Consider the following 15,510-nt stretch of genomic DNA (forward strand, 5'->3'; position numbering starts at 1 on the left):
TATCATACTTAATAGAATCATAGAGTTGGAAGGGACTACCAGGGTCATCCAGTCCAACCCTCTGCACAATGCAGGAAATTCACAACTACCTCCCCCCCACACCCCCAGTAACCCCTACTGCATGCCCAGAAGATGGCCAAGATGCCTTCCCTCTCATGAACTGCCTAAGGTCATAGAATCAGCATTGCTGACAGATGGCCATCTAGCCTCTGCTTAAAAACCTCCAGGGAAGGAGAGCCCACCACCTCCCAAGGAAGCCTGTTCCACTGAGGAACCACTCTGTTAGAAAATTCTTCCTAATGTCTAGACGGAAACTCTTTTGATTTAATTTCAACCCATTGGTTCTGGTCCGACCTTCTGGGGCAACAGAAAACAACTCGGCACGCTCCTCTATGTGACAGCCCTTCAAGTACTTGAAGATGGTTATCATATCCCTTCCCAGTCTTCTCCTCTTCAGGCTAAACATACCCAGCTCCTTCAACCTTTCCTCATAGGACTTGGTCTCCAGACCCCTCACCATCAGTATCATATAAGTATGTAAGATTATTAGAAGGCAGTAAAATGTCTTGGTTGGGCTGTTACTTCAGATGAACAGAGGTCAGAAAGAAAAGCCCTCCATCGTCCCCTAACTTTCAAACAAAATTTAGATGCCAGCAATGCCCAGATTTCAGGACCAAATAAATGAATGTTTGTTAGATTTGGTTATCGATTGCTGCCTCATCAATGAACAGAGGAGACAGGAGTACATTTTAAGAGGAATTTGAAAAGAAGAAGAAGAGGAAGAAAAGAAAGAAGAAGAGTTGGTTTTTATATGCCAACTTTCTCTGCCACATAAGGAAGAATCAAACCGGCTTACATTCCCTTCCCCTCCTCACAACAGACACCTTGGGAGGTAGGTGGAGCTGAGAGAGCTCTAAGAGAGCTGTGACTAGCCCAAGGTTACCCAGCTGGCTTCATTGTAGGAGTGGGGAAACCAACCCGGATCACCAGATTAGCCTCTGCTGCTCATGTGGAAAAGTGGGGAATCAAACCCAGTTCTCCAGATTAGAGTCCACCACTCCAAACCACCGCTCTTAACCACTACACTACGCTGGTTCTCTAGCAGTACAAACATCCACTGGCATAGTGGCTTAGGCCTGAGGAGACCAAGGTTCAAATCCTTGTGTGCTGTGACACTTGTTGGGTGACCTTGGGCCAGGCTGTCTTAGCCAAACCTACCTCGCAGGGTTGTTGTGACAATAACATAGAGGCAGGGAGAACTGCACATGTTCTCCTGGGCTCGTTGGAAGAAGGTTGGGATCAGAATGTGACCGATAGAGCCAGTCCCCTGTGAAGCAGGCCTGCACAACTTGTGACCTGCTGACTTGAACTATGCAGATGTGCCATGTTCTATGACTTGCAAGTTCACTGACAACACACCCAATACATCACCATTCATGGAGGGTGGGCTGCAGCTATCTGGGTCGAACATCACGTATTCAGCACCTCCTTTCTCTCGGCACTCCTGAGATGTGCGAGTAGCACCATTAGTGGACTGACACCTTGCCGGCCCTCAGGCTGTGGCTGTGGCTCAGTGGTAGAGCCTCTGCTTTGCATGCAGAAGGTCCCAGGTTCAATCCCCAGCATCTCCAGTTAAAGGGACCAGGCAAGTAGGTGATGTGAAGGACCCTGGAGAGCTGCTGCCAGTCTGTGTAGACTAGCAGTTCCCAAACTTTTAGGGGAAGGGGCGTGGCTAGGGGAAGGGCCGTGGCTCAGTGGTAGAGCCTCTGCTTGGCATGCAGAAGGTCCCCAGTTCAATCCCCAGCATGTCCAGTTAAAGGGACTAGGCAGGTAGGTGATGTGAAAGACCTCTTGCCTGAGACCCTGGAGAATTGCTGCCGGTCTGAGTAGACAATACTGACTTTGATGGTCCGAGGGTCTGATTCAGTATAAGGTAGCTTCATGCGTGTTCACGTGTGTGTGTCAAGAAGAGGACCAAGAAGTTAATCCGTCATTGATCTGATCACTATGTCAAAATCCAGCGTAACTGGCGTAAACCAAGAGGTATCAACAAGAGAGTTCACAGAAGATTCAAGGGCCAAATCTCGATGTCCGACACTGGGTATGGTAGCAGTAAGAAAGCAAAGCATATGCTGTCTTTGGGGTTCAGAAAGTTTCTCATCTGCAGTGTCAAAGAGTTGGAGGTGCTGACAATGAGCAACAAGTCCTCTTGCACAGAGATTGCTCACAATGTTTCCTCTAAGAATCGGAAAGTAATTGTGGAGAGAGCAGTTCAGCTTGCTATCAAAGTGACCAGTCCAAATGCAAGACTTTGCAGCAAACAGAATGAATAGTTGTTCTTACACAACAATGTTTAATAAAATATCAAAAGTACTGGGGAAAAAACAAAAAGTTATTCGGCACCATCTAATGAGAAATCCATTGGACTTAAAATACAGCTGCTAAGTGTTCGCACAAATAACTCATTTTTCTCAAGATCCTGCCTTTTATTCCTTTATTCCATTCTTTATTCTCGTGGACCAACAAGATCCTGCCTTTTTGCTCCAAAACGCCGAAGCTGATGAAAGCCAGAGTTGGTTTCGCCCCAGTTTTAACCGTTTAGTGAAATGCACCATTGCAGGCATTTCCTAGCCTGGGTATATTTTCCAAAAAGAGAGGTGCTGGGGCAAAACTGCCCTGTAACTCACAGTCTCTGCCTGTGGAATCCTTCCCCTATGTAGAATCATAGAATAGAATCATAGAATCATTGAGTTGGAAGGGACCACCAGGGTCATCTAGTCCAACCCCCCTGCACAATGCAGGAAATTCACAACTACCTCCCCCCCACACCCCAGTGACCCCTACTCCATGCCCAGAAGATGGCCAAGATGCCCTCCATCTCATGAACTGCCCAAGGTCATAGAATCAGCATTGCTAACAGATGGCCATCCACTGTGTAGACAGTGCTTGTGGATCCTCTGTAGTAAAGGAAACTAAGTTTGCACAAATGATTTAAGTGAAAACAGAGTTTGTACTGTTCCCTTCTTGTTACATCGGTTCCGCTTTTGTGTCCCAGGGCTGAGCACTGGCGCTAAACACATGCTTTGGTGAGCCGTAGCTCACAGTAAGCCCTTTCCTTAACACCACATCTTGTGGGAGATGTCACACATGTCATGGGTGGAAGGTTGCCCTGCCGACACCTGGATCTCTGGGATGATAAAGGCGATGTCGCCCTCGCCTTCCGAGACTCCGTATCTAGCTGTGTTGGTTTTACTAAATTGCACCTCCAGCGTGTGACAAAGCAGAGCTATGAGACCGCCGGCCATCTGCCATGCAGGGATGCCAGCTAATGGGGAAGCCATGTCTTTCCTCTGTACTTCAGGAGTAGAGGTTGCTAAAGCCACAAGGTGGCAGTAGCGAATTGCTCACCTGGAACATCCACATTCCCAAATTGGGGAAGAAACTTGGAACTCTTCCCTTATTCCACAGAGATAAAGGACAAATGGAAGAGGGTTGTCACAAGGTAAAGATTTCAGCTTTCTGTGCTGGTAAACCTAACACACAAGGCAGTGACTTAGCTGGGTAAGGATTTTCAGCCTTATGTTTGATTTTTAAATGTGTGTGTGCTGTCAAGTCACAGCTGACTTATGGTGACCCTGTAGGGTTTTCAAGGCAAGACATGTTCAGAGGTGGTTTGCCATCGCCTGCCTCCGCGTGGGCTGAGAGAGTTCTGAGAGAACTGGGACGGGCCCAAGGTCACCCAGCAGGCTTCATGCAGAGGAATGGGGAATCAAACCCAATTCTCCAGATTAGAGTCTGTCACTCTTAACCACTACGCCATGCTGGCTCTCTGATTTTTAAACTGACCACCTGAAATGCATTTGAGGATGGCATCCCAAGCAACATTCTGCTAATTCGAATTTGCATGCTGTTTTTTAATAAATTATTCTACATTTTCCCCTGACCATTCCCAATGATGGGGGGGAGGAGGGGAAGAAGAAGAAGCAGCAGAAGAAGAAGAAGAAGAGGAGGAGGAGGAGGAGGAGTTGGTTTTTATATGCCAACTTTCTCTGCCACATAAGGAAGAATCAAACTGGCTTACAATCACCTTCCCTTCCCCCCCCCTCAACAGACACCCTGTGAGGTAGGTGGGGCTGAGAGAATGTGATGAGCCCAACGTCACACAGCTGGCTTCATATGGAGGAGTGGGGAATCAAACCCGGTTCTCCAGATCAGACTCCACCGCTCTTAACCACTACACCATGCTGGATACTGCTGCATTTAAGCAAAGGGGCGGGATCCTTCCCCTAAACAAGTGCAGCACCCACAATGCACTGCAATGAGATCACCACAGGGCTTAACCAAGCCTTGTTTCCCCTCCCTCAGAGAGTTTGCACAGGCACCACGAACAGACCATGACAGGGCGTTGGATCACCTGTCCACACCTTCCCACTCTACCTTGCCATGATGCTAGCACAGGCTAAGAAGGGCAAGATAAATATATGCAAAGGGTGAACACAGATCCTCGGTTCGCCAGATGCCTTGGTGTGCAGCTGGTATGTGTGCCTTTGTAAATGGGGGTGTTTTTTTTGTCAGGGAACTCTGTTTACCTCTCTGTGTGGGGGGTTTCCATGCCCAAATGAGCAAGGATGGCTCCTAGACTGAAGCCCTGTTCACATGTTACAGCGAACACACACACATCTGTTTGTAAGAAAGAGGCAGCACCTGTTCACTTTATAAACGAACCAGGGAACCGGTACCAGGATAAATGTGGGGTTTAAATCACGCCGACCCATAATTGCTTTGTATGTACTGTGAGAATTACTCAATGCATGTATAAAGAAGAATCAAGTATGCACGGTGTATAGATTGTACGTACGTTCAACTACAATTTGTGAGCAGAGTTGGACTAGGATTGGGTTAATCCGGGCCTTTTTTCAGCCCTGAATTGGCCCAGGTTCAGCCTCCCTCTTTGAACCAAATGGATTTCAGATCATGACTCTGTAGTTTGCCATCCGAAGTTGTGACTTCTGCTGCGACTGCAACAATGCAGCACTGAGCGATTGTTGTGCATTCCATGAGGAACATCTAACCGGAAGAAGGTGTGAACGCACCTCTTAATTTTGAGATAAAGCTTTTGTTAAAGGGGGCAACTTGTCTAAAATGGATTTTTACAACAGAAAGATCCCTCCAAGCAGGTTACCTCAATGATGTTTGACCCTACATGATATTAAGTGGTGAGAAAAAGCATGGATTTTTTATCTTATTCTGTGCGATTGTTTAAATGTACTGGCTGAAGGGAAAGAAAGGGAACTCTCCATGGTGCTGAAATAGATGTATAGAAAACATACAGCGTCATCCATAATAGCACATTCCTTTCAATCCCTGGATTCTCAGATCTGCTTCTTACAATATAATTTCCTTTTGTAGAGAGTACCCCAAAGAGGACATCGCATGCGTGCTACAATTGATGACTGTACATGAACTGGGCATACCTAGGCTTCATATAGAGAGCCAGCGTGGTGCAGTGGTTAGGAGTGGTGGACTCTAATCTGGAGAACTGGATTTGATTCCCCACTCCTCCACATGAGCGGCGGAGGCTAATCTAGTGAACCGGGTTGGTTTCCCCACTACTACACATGAAGACAGCTGGGTGATCTTGGGCTAGTCACAACTCTCTTAGAGCTCTCTCAGCCCTACCTACCTCACGGGGTGTCTGTTGTGAGGAGGGGAAGGGAAGAGGATTGTAAGCTGGTTTGAGTCTCCCTTAAGTGATAGAGAAAGTCGGCATATAAAAACCAACTTCTTCTTCATCCCTTCAGCTGGCAATCTGGGATTCTTCAGGAAATGTATACTTGGCCTGCACAGTACATCCCTACAATACGTTGCACTAAATACCAGCATAAGTAAGTGTGCCATCATAAGAACATAAGAAAAACCCTGCTGGATCAAACCAAGGTTTATCAAGTCCAGCAGTCTGCTCACACAGTGGCCAACCAGGTGCCTCTAGGAAGCCCACAAAGAAGATGACTGCAGCAGCATTATCCTGCCTGTATTCCACAGCACCTAATATAATAGTCAGGCTCCTCTGATCCTGGAGAGAATAGGTATGCATCATGACTAGTATCCATTTTTACTAGTAGCCATGAATAGTCCTCTCCTCCAGGAACATGTCCACTCCCCATTGAGTTGCAACTGACTCATGGCCACGAAGTTCCACCTTTTGGGGTTTTCAAGGCAAGAGGTAGTTTGCCATTGCCTTCCTCTTCATAGCAGCCCCAGTCTTCCTTGGAGGTCTCCCTTCTGAGTACCGACCTTGCTTAGCGTCCAAGCTCCGACAAGATTGGGCTAGTCTTGGACTGCTACAATCACCAGCATAGGTGTAAATTTTTTTAAAACTAGGCAAATCAAGTAATTTGTAACCACAAGAGCTGGAAAGAAGCCAAAGCAATGTACGCCTTTGTTTACCAGATGCTGGAGCAAACTGAAGGGAAGGGCCAATGTCCATTCCGCTTGGCTCGTGAGTTTCCCTGGTTGCTTTCTGTCGGAGACAACACTATGTTGGATAGACCAGGATATAAACAGACACAATCCTGTCGACAAGGATGGTCCATCTGCAGGACGGCTGTGTTGCACTCCTTCTGTCCAGGAAAGATTCGCTTGCAGTTTGCTGGAAGCCAAACTTTGCTGCCACAGAGACTGCTCAGGCACCGAGAGAGCGAGAGCGCATGCAAACAAGAGAGGCACCTGGTGGGGTTATTAGCAAACTTGGAGTTCATCCTTCTGCAGGGACTGGCGCGTAATTACAGTCATTTTCTAGCTGTGCGATGAGTGTTTCATCAGGGCCTGCCTGGCTCTCGCGCTCTCCCCGGCCCTCATCACTCACTAGAAGGGCTCTTTAAAGAGACAGCCGCTCCGCCACCCCCAGCCCCTCTCCCTCTCCCTCCCTTTCGGAACAGCTGTGCTTTAATTGGGAAGACATATTTGAACCTCTCTGCTGGCAGGAGGCAAGGAACTCTGCCGGCTGCAAATCGTCCGCCCTCTTCCGCCGTTGCCTTTCTTGCCGCAGAGGAGAGAGGGAACGATGCCTTTCGTTGGGATGTTCTCCTGCGTGTGCCCTCCAGAAATGGGTGGCGGCAGCTCTGGCCCTTTCCCATGCACTGGAGACCCTCCCAGGAGATACAGCTATTCCACTAGGCATGATCAACATTTGGTCACACTCTGGGGTGGTAGAAAGTGCTGTCAAGTCACAGTTGACTTATGGCGACCCCGTAGGGTTTTCAAGGTAAGAGATGTTCAGAGGTGGCTGCCATTGCCTGCTTCTGCCTGGGCTGAGAGAGTTCTGAGAGAACCGTGACTGGCCCAAGGTCACCCTGCAGGCTTCATGTGGAGGAGTGGGGAATCGACCCCGGTTCTCCAGATTAGAGTCCGCCGCTCTTAACCACCACACCACACTGGCTCTCGGTCACACTGTAGCATGACCAAAAAATGGAACCCGAGGCTGGCTTGCTGCTCAGTTGAGTTCTTTGGCCTCATCAACAGTTGAGAAGGAACCAAACAAGGCTTGTGAATAGGGTTGCCAATCTCCAGGTGGGGACTGGCGATCTTCTGGAATTACAACTGACCTTTGGGCTACATAGATAGCTTGTTTATTTATAGTTTATGTATTTAAAATGTTTAGTTCACCTCTCCTGGAGAAAATGGCTGCTTCGGAAGGTGGCCTCTATGGCATTCACATGAGCACATGAACACATGAAGCTGCCTTATACTGAATCAGACCCTTGGTCCATCAAAATCAGTATTGTCTACTCAGACTGGCAGCGGCTCTCCTAGTCCCTTTAACTGGATATGCCGGGGATTGAACCTGGGACCTTCTGCATGCCAAGCAGAGGCTCTATCACCGAGCCACAACCCAGCTGAGGTTCCTCCCATCCCCAAACCTCACCTTCCCAGGCTCCTCCCTCGAATCTCCAGGTATTTTTGAACCCAGAATTGGCAAGCCTACTTTGGAAAGGACTGAACCATCTCAACCTCTCTTCTTCTCCTATCTGTCAAATCTGGCTCTCTAGGACTCAATAGTACATAGAGAGCTAGTGCTTTAAATTGTTCAGAGCATTTCACATTCAAACTAAGTAGGGTTGCCAACCTACAGGTAGCACCTGGAGATCTCCTACTATTACAATTAATCTCCAGACCACATAGATCAGTTCCCCTGGATAACATGGCTGCTTTGGAGGGTGGACCCTTTGGCATTATACCCTACTGAGGTCCCTCCTTTCTCTAAACCCCACCTTCCCCAGGCTCCACCCCCCAAAGCGCCAGGTATTTCCCAAGCCAGAGCTGGCAACCATAAAGGTAAAGGTCCCCTGTGCAAGCACCGGGTCATTCCTGACCCATGGGGTGACGTCACATCCCGACGTTTCCTAGGCAGACTTTGTTTACGGGGTGGTTTGCCAGTGCCTTCTCCAGTCATCTTCCCTTTACCCCTAGCAAGCTGGGTCCTCATTTTCCCGACCTCGGAAAGATGGAAGACTGAGTCAACCTTGAGCCGGCTACCTGAAACCGACGTCCGTCAGGTCGTGAGCAGAGCTTGGACTGCAGTACTGCAGCTTACCACTCTGTGCCACAGGGCTCCTAGTAAGTAAATATCATAATTCCAGTATTGCACAGATGGGGGGGGGTTAGGGGACCAAGCTGAGAGATGCGCAGTGCCATCCTGTGCTGAGTTGTTATGCTTTGACTTAGTCAACTTAGTTGGTTGCAACGCTGCTTAACATTGCACTGTGGGCGAGTTTATCTGTGAAACAGGAAACACGTTGGACTGCCTCCCAAGGTTTCTGCAAAGCAGCTTTGAAGTTTACAAAGAAGGTGGATTCCTAAACTTGGTGCTGAGAAGCTGGTTGAGGACTGCGCTGTAACAACGACATTTAAATTATTAGCTGTAGCTGGGATGGTTCCATCCCAAATGGCAACCTCTGTATGCGCCTGTTCGTCTCACCTCCTGGATATTAATAACAATACCAGGCACTTCAAATGCGTTTTAAAGGGCTTCACGTACAATCCATACAACAACCTGGTAAGGTAGGCACATGCTTATCCCTGTGTTGCTAAGAGATGGCTGCTAATGTGAATCAAACCTTACCTTTGCAATCCTAATGGGGATGTTTCTTTGTTAAGAGAGCCAGTGTGGTATAGTGGTTAAGAGTGGTGGTTTGGAGCAGTGGACTCTAATCTGGAGAACCGGATTTGATTCCCCACTCTTCCACATGAGCAGTGGATGCTAATCTGGTGAACCGGGTTGGTTTTCCTACCCCTACACATGAAGCCAGCTGGGTGGCCTTGGGCTAGTCACAGCTCTCTCAGAGCTCTCTCAGCCCCATGAACACATGAAGCTGCCTTATACTGAACCAGACTCGTGGTCCATCAAAGTCAGCATTGTCTACTCAGACTGGCAGCAGCTCTCCAGGGTCTCAGGTAGGGGTATTTCACATCATCTACTTGCCTAGTCCCTTTAACTGGAGATGCTGGGGATTGAACTTGGGGCTTTCTGCATGCCAAGCAGATGCTCTACCACTGAGCCACAGCCCCTGTTGTGGGGAGGGGAAGGGAAGGTGATTGTAAGCCAGTATGATTCTTTCTTAAGTGGTAGAGAAAGTCAGCATATAAAAACCAACTCTTCTTCTTCTTCTTCAACTAGCAGAAGTCTTGGGGGACTGCATTGCATCTCCAATATTGTGCAATTGGTGTGTACACACCGAGGCATTATGGCACAGCTGATGCGAACACAGCCAGCCCCCACCTCCCCCCTTCTCTCTGTGATGGGTTTTTGCGAGTAGGTCAAAGGAGATCAGATCCAGAAAGGTTTGAAACTGGGAACTTCTCCTTTTAGAAAGTGAGCCCTGGATCCAAATACATGCTCTTCTATATAACAATATCCCTGTTGGACGTAGGAACAACAGAGTTGTATTTGATGAAGAGCTCAGCAGGTTGAAAGTCCTTTTGTTAGTTATTTGTTTTGGCTGCAGAATGTTACACACTCAGTGTCTCCGTGCATGTCCAGAGTGCACTGTTATAACTGCAACTATTACCATCCTCCAAACATCTGAGACTAAGAGCAACTTTCAGGCAGTTCTGGTTGTTATTTTTTAAAGTCAGCCACGATTTTTTAAAGTCAGTCATGATGCATACCCATTCTCTCCAGGATCAGAGGAGCATGTCTATTATATTAGGGACACAGGCAGGATGGTGCTGCTGCAGTCATCTTGTCTGGGGGCTTCCTATAGGCTCCTGGTTGGGCCACTGTGTGAACAGACTGCTGGACTTGATGGGCCTTGGTCTGATCCAGCAGGGCTTTTCTTATGTTCTTATGATTCAAACAGGGCAGGAAATGGCATTGTCTGACCTGGAACTCCTTCCTGGTTTCTGCCTGAGTAGGCTCCAAGTAGTTTGTGGCAAAGGAAATGCACTCTGCATATGCTCTGCGGCATCCCTCTCCCTTTATCGGTTCGTATGCTGCAGGGCAAAACTCCATCTTTAGGTTCCAAGACTGAATTCTGGCCCAAATTAAGAGCTGTCTCTAGGCAAGCTTCAGTCCCTCGCACCACTTCATTTTAGAAACTTGGCTCAGAAAAGCCTTGGCAGGGACCATGTGCGTGTGTGCGTGCATGTGAAAGTGAAAGCAAGGCCTCCTTTAATTATTTCTCTTTCCCCCTCTCTAAATCATAAGCCCTTGAATGTCAGACTAAACCTGGTGTTGAAAGCAAGTTGTGGTGTTGAGCCCTGGTTCACCCAGAGTCTGCCGCTCTCTCTCTCTCCTTGTCCTTAATTTTGGCAGGAGGCGGTGCGTGGAGAATAGAGGTGCAGGATTCGTGCCCGGGCCTTGATGGAAGGAAGCATCTCTCTCTCTCCCTTTCTCTCCCCTGCGTCTCAGATGGCTGCCCACATCTCGATCCACAGCTGCCACCCCACAACCCTGAACTTAATGAGCCTGCAGTAGACACAGCTATCCCCCCCTCCCCATTCTTTCCCCCAATCACCACCCTGAAATTCCAGGCTGCTGGCAAGAACAGCAAGAATTACTTTCCCTCTTTAAAAAGGGGGGGGGATGCCTGCCAAGAGAAACTCGAAATGGAGCAGAAGGCAGAGAGACTTGGGGAGTCTTAATGAAGCTCTGCCAGAAATCCAGCCGGCAGCAGGAAAGGGAAAAAAAAGAAGGAACCAGCGGAGAGAGATGTTTGCTACTCTGTGCCTGGGCCCAGCTAACAGCTTGCATCTCCAAGGGAGTTAAAGCCCCCCCTCCGGTCTCCCAGCCGAGCAAATCTTAGAGTTGAAAGGGCCAAAAGGCAAGAGGCAGGCATACAATGAGGCAAGAGATTTGGAGCACCGTTAAGCATGGCAGAATAGGATGTGGCGTATTGTGACGAGGAAGACTTACGGGGTTACCGCACTTGTATTCCCAGCAATGTATTAAGAGTTTGAAAATGTTATAAAAAATACTGTTCGCACTTTCTATGTATTCCCACCGATGTATTAAGAGTTTGAAAACGTTATAAAACATACTGTTCGCACTTTGTTTGGCCCCTTTAGCTGTGAAGACGTCTTCCAACCATTTATTAGCCGTGGTATCCAAAAACCCTTTTAAAGCGATGTTTTTTATAACATTTTCAAACTCTTAATACATCTCTGGGAATAAAAAGTGCAGTAACCCCCTTAGAACATGTACGGATCACAGAATCATAAAGTTGGAAGGGACCATACAGGCCATTTAGTCCAACCCCCTGCACCACCTGCAGGATATAAATATACGTAATCATATTTTGCACCGTCTGGAGAAGAAGAGAAGAAGAGTTGGTTTTTATATGCCGACTTTCTCTACTACTTAAGAAAGAATCAAACTGGCTTACAATCACCTTCCCCTCCCCACAACAGACACCCTGTGAGGTAGGTGAAACTGAGAGAGCTCTAAAAGAGCTGTGACTAGCCCAAGGTCACCCAGCTGGCTTCATGTGTAGGAGTGGGGAAGAAGAGTAGCCATCCACCAGAGATTCAGCTAGAAAGTTTTTAGATCCACGGTTGCAGATTTTGAGCACTTTGAACGCTGAGAAGCTCAATAGAAACAATTGATTATCAAAGGCCTGCCGCATCTGAGGCTTTAAGCTACCAACTCATCATTACGAAGGGAAGTGCCAGGCCCAGTGAAGCCTTCGTCTTCTGAAAAGATACCTGGGCAGCAGGGAGGCTAACCCAGCACAAATCTCCAATACTCATAATAATAATAAAGCCTACAGCTGCTGACTGTGGAAATCCTGCAGAGAACCACTTCCCCTTAACTCCTGCAATTCCGCTCATTCCGACAGTGTGATTTTGAAAGACCAAAGTACAATGTGCGAAGCCTTCCTCTGCATAACAACCCTGCATAACAACGCAGGGGAGGGGCTGTGGCTCAGTGGTAGAGCGTCTGCTTGGCATGCAAAAAGTCCCGGGTTCAAACCCCGGCATCTCCAGCTAAAGGGACTAGGCAGGTGGGTGATGGGAAAGACCTCCGCCTCAGTAGGGTTGCCAGGTCCCTCTTCACCACTGGCGGAAGATTTGGGGGCAGAGCCTGAGGAGGGCAGGGTTTGGGGAGGGGACTTCAATGCCATAGAGTCCAATTGCCACAGCGGCCATTTTTCTCCAGGTGATCTGATCTCTATCGGCTGGAGATCAGTTGAATTAGCAGGAGATCTCCTGCTACTACCTGGCAGTTGGCAACCCTACCACCTGAGACCCTGGAGAGCTGCTGCCGGGCTGAGTAGACAATACTGACTTTGATGGACCAAGGGTCAGATTCAGTATAAGGCAGCTTCGTGTGTTCATGTGTTATTCCTTGGTGGTCTCCCATGCAAGTACTAACTAGGGCTCGCCTCGCTTAGCTTCTGAGATCTGACGAGATCAGGCCCTCCAGGTATAGCCATGAGAAAAGAGCTAGTGGTGAAATGACAATGGATGGGACTGGTGTCTGTCTGTCTGTCTGTCAGTCAGCCAGATCCTTCACTGACTACAGTGAGGGGGGAAAGGCACATCAAGTGGGACTTCCCAGCCAGACCACAACAGCAAAGGAAAAAATCCCCCAGCACGAGAAAGCAACAGGTGATATGAACATAAGGATTGCCTTTCTGGGTCAGATCACAATATGTGGGGGGGTCTAAAGCAATGACCAGGCAACTGCCTCTGAAAGCTCTCGAGCATGGGGTGGTTGGAACAGCCATTCCCGTTGACCTCTGCAGCTATTCATGGGCTGTACTGGCTCTGAATGCAGAGACTCCACTCTGCGATAGCAACAGCCATTTGCAGAGCTGTCCTAGCTGAATTTGTTTAAACCAGTTCCACAGCCAGCTAGGGCCCCTTTCCCATGTTAGTTCTGTGATGCAGAAAGATCTTGAGAGCAGAGTCATAGGGTGAAAACGCATGGTCACTTTAACCTCCTTTATTTCCTGTTTCAGCCAGGATTCAGCCAGGATCAAACGCATGCGTTTTAGCAGAACGTGCGTTCGATCCTGGCTAAATCCTGGCTGAAACAGGCAATAAAGGAGGCTAAAGTGACCATGTGTTTTCACCCATAGAGAACCTTTCTACAAGTTAAAAACAGAGAGCTGGAAGGTACCTCAAGGGTCATCTAGTCCAACCCTCTACACAATGCAGGAAATTCACAACTACGTCCCACCCCCACTCCCCAAGTGACCCCTGCTCTATGCCCAGAGGAAAAGAAGAGACCACCAGGATGCCTGGGCCAATCTGGCCTGGAGGGAAATTGCTTCCTGACCCCAAAATGGTGATCAGCATTACCCTGTAATGTAAGAAAGGGCCATGAGAGCCGAGCGTTGTGTAGTGGTCAAGAGCGGTGGTTTGGAGCAGTGGAGTCTGATCGGGAGAACGGGGTTTGTTTCCCCACTCCTCCGCATGAAGCCAGCTGGGTGACCTTGGGCTAGTCACAGCTCTCTCAGCCCCACCTACCTCACAGGGTGTCTGTTGTGAGGAGGGGAAGGGAAGGTGATTGTAAATAAGTTTGATTCTTCCTTAAGTGGTAGAGAAAGTTGGCATATAAAAACCAACTCTTCTTCTTCTTCCTCATCCTTTCCTGCCCTCCCTCTCATGATCTGTCTAAGTTTACAAACTGAGTTGATGGGGGGGGATTGAATTATGTTTTTTTAATATAAATTTTTGCTCAGTGGAACTTTCGCCACCATCTGCAGACCTCCAGGAGCAGGACTTTCCTACTTTCCCCTTCTGCTGCAAGCCACTGAATCCCCTCTGAAATTTTGTCCCGGGGGTCAACAGGGCCCTCAGGAACAGCACAGAGGCCAAAGCGGGGAGGTTTGTGGTGGGAGAAGCAATCGGAGGAAATGCACCTTACCACTTCCACAATTGGAAATGCCATTCCATTGGAAAACCTGTCTGATTGGCTACAGGTCAAATATTTTTAAATTCCCACATACAGAAAGATTGCATCGAAGGGGAAAATAGGTTTTGCCAATCCCTAGCGTCCTATCTTTCCACTTGCAGGGAGGTTTGTACATGAGGGGATCTTTAAAAAAAAAAAGAAAGAATAGCCTCTACTTGCACAATTAGAGGAAGAAGAGTTGGTTTTTACATGCCGATTTTCTCTACCACTTAAGGGAGAATCAAGCCCGCTTACAATCACCTTCCCTTCCCTTCCCCACAACAGACACCCTTTGAGGTGCGTGAGGCTGAGAGAGCTCTAAGAGAACTGTGGCTAGCCCAAGGTCACCCAGCTGGCTTCATGTGGAGGAGTGGGGAAACCAACCCGGTTAACCAGATTAGCCTCCGCCGCTCATGTGGAGGAGTGGGGAATCAAACCCGGTTCTCCAGATTAGAGTCCACCGCTCCAAACCAGCGCTCTTAACCAGTACACCATGCTAGCTTAAACAGTACTGTTCATTTTGCTTTCTGGCACGATCTCATCTAAACTAGAAGGCGTCTATACATTTTACAGCATCGCTTTGGCATTGCGTAGAGACGTATTTCCTTCTGGCTGCCCGGCCTCTCTTGACAATTGATTTTGCGATACTGGGAAATAAAGCACAAGGCTTGAACAGGGCCGGTGGGGGGGTGGGGGGCACGAACCTGTGCCGAGTTTTCAGAAGGGGTGGGAAATCAAAGCCCCAACAGCTCCAAGCAACTGTCTGGAAGCTTTCGAACGCTGAGCTGGCAAGGGCAGGTGGTTGCACAGCTGCGCCATTTGGATCCTGCACGCGCATCAATATTCATGAGGCAGCCCGGCCAATCAGCGGAGGAGCTGTCATTAGTGAGCAGCTGGCTAGTGCAAAGAGGTTTGTTGTTTTTTGGGGGGGGTCTTTTTTTTTTAAAGTGAACTTCTTTTGACATTTTCGAGAATTTGCCTCTGTAGGGTTTCGGAGGCCTCTTTCCCCACCCTCCACACTTGCCCGCTTGGCTGAATCCCTTTTCGGCATGCGGACAGCCCCAAAGCGGCTTGCAAGGTAGGGGTGCATTCAAGGAGAGGAGGGGGGCTTC

Source organism: Euleptes europaea, chromosome 18 (genome assembly GCF_029931775.1).
Source record: "Euleptes europaea isolate rEulEur1 chromosome 18, rEulEur1.hap1, whole genome shotgun sequence".
Lineage (NCBI taxonomy): Eukaryota > Metazoa > Chordata > Lepidosauria > Squamata > Sphaerodactylidae > Euleptes > Euleptes europaea.